Below are 1,894 nucleotides of genomic sequence, written 5' to 3'. Positions count from 1 at the left end.
CTCAACATCTTTTCGTGCACCTTCTTGTTTTTCTGCAAACAAACGATGTTTCGGATGTTGTGGTTGTGGGATGAATTTAACAAATGTCGCCCATTCCGGGTAAATACCATCTGTCAGATAGTAAGCCAAATTATACTCATTTCCGTTGACATAGTACGTAACTTCAGGAGCTCGACCGTAAATAATGTCATTAAATACTGGTGATTGATCAAGAACATTTAAATCGTTACAAGTACCTGGAGCTCCAAAAAATGCGTGCCATATCCAGAGATCATGTACATTTAATACATGAATATTGAAATTACATAAGAGCTAAAACTAGGAAATTTGTTTTGTATCATAAGCTGCAATTGTAACGAGAGGGTGTGTATGTTGTCTCAAGGAAGTACTTGCTCCATCATTCTGTCCATGTCCTCATCTTCATAGATATCTCCAAACTTCAATATCGTTAGGACCTTCACAAGACTTGATGATAGACAAGTTGGAATGTCCTCCTTCTTCCAAGGTTTGCACAGGCACTTATCACCACTTTGACATTTCATTCCATCTCTGTGGAGAAGTCCCTGAAACATAAAAGGAAACTCTTTCAATATATGTTGTCTCTGTTTGAATCATGTATCAACAGATGATGATATACAGAATAGATTTGGTACTCCAAAGACCTGCAGTTTTTTCAGAAACTCTCTACTCTCTAGCCTTGATGGTTCACAAATCTGAAAACACACACACAAAACCTTTGCAACATTAACACCATTTCAAACATCGGACATCACCTTCTAGATACAAGTTATCTCTTCTTCTAGCTTCCCTGCTTGAAATGGGACATCGCTCCCGCTTGAAATGAATAAAGCAAGATAGTCCAAAATCAACCAATTAATATCCTTTAATTAAGCACAACACAAAAAGATTGGAAAAAGATTTATAAAATACTTACGGACTGAGATCGGTTGATGAACGTGGACAATACAAAATTCTTTGCCTCCACTGTTCTGTATCGACCAAACGAGAGTAGTCTTGCTCTTTAGTTCTCTCTCTCTCACTGCTACATAGATCTTCTCATCCACCAGCGTCTCTCTTAGTCCAGTTGCCATTGAATCTTTAGTGTCATATATACTGACTCCAGTCCATACAAAAGAAACAAAGAGAAAAGGAAATATTTTTTGCAGTACAAAGTGATAGAGATTTGATTTAACAAGGTAGTTGATGAGACAACAAGCTATTCAACTGAGTTTGCAGTCTCTTGGATCGCCATTTGTGCTTCAAGTAGATTGGGGAATCAGCTTTAAAAACTGAAATAGCATTGTGAAACACCTATATCACTGTAAAGTCTATGACTAGGTTCCAGAAAAGAGACTTGTACCTTAGATTGGGGAATCAATTGTTTTGTGCAGTATGGTTCTCTCTCTGATGAAATTGATTCCTTGACACCAACCACTTTTATTTCATGAATCTCCTATACGATCTGTTGAGGGTCCTCTTCACACATAATCAAGATCTCTCATCTCTATATCATATCACACAAGCAATGTTTTCAAATCAAATCACCATCCATCAATGAAAAGAATCCAGATCAACGATAACCCAGAAAAAAAAAATCAATTCGCCATCGGAAGGAGACGAGTCACGATTACCTGAACCAGAGTCGCCATTGAGATCCGCCGTCGGTGGAGGTGATGAGTAACGGTTCGAACAGTCGGAGGTCACCAAAAATTAAATCATTCTCCTCCATTTGCAACTGAATTTTGGGACAAATTTCTTCCGATTTCATAAGGAGTTTGTCACGATATCGAACAAAATGAAAAATGAAAAGTTTTCTCGGTTGCAAAATATTGTTTCCAATCAAAGTACGTTACGTCACACTAGAACTGGGCCGAAAACAGTTCTAGTTTAAGAT

The 1,894-nt window shown here is 37.8% G+C and overlaps 1 long non-coding RNA gene across 2 annotated transcripts; it reads right to left on the bottom strand.

The window, feature by feature from the left end:
• Positions 292–1,449, bottom strand: LOC109127515. 2 transcript variants are annotated; one of them, XR_002034077.1, is made up of 3 exons: positions 935–1,449; positions 663–834; positions 292–563 (listed from the first exon to the last, which is right to left on the bottom strand). It is a non-coding gene; the product is annotated as an uncharacterized LOC109127515 (long non-coding RNA). The 2 variants fall into 2 exon arrangements; XR_002034078.1 differs by having other exon boundaries at positions 774–834.

The sequence above is a fragment of the Camelina sativa genome, chromosome 11 (genome assembly GCF_000633955.1).
Source record: "Camelina sativa cultivar DH55 chromosome 11, Cs, whole genome shotgun sequence".
Taxonomy (NCBI): domain Eukaryota; kingdom Viridiplantae; phylum Streptophyta; class Magnoliopsida; order Brassicales; family Brassicaceae; genus Camelina; species Camelina sativa.
Note: the sequence above shows the minus strand (reverse complement) of the source record. Positions and strands in the feature narration are given on the sequence as shown.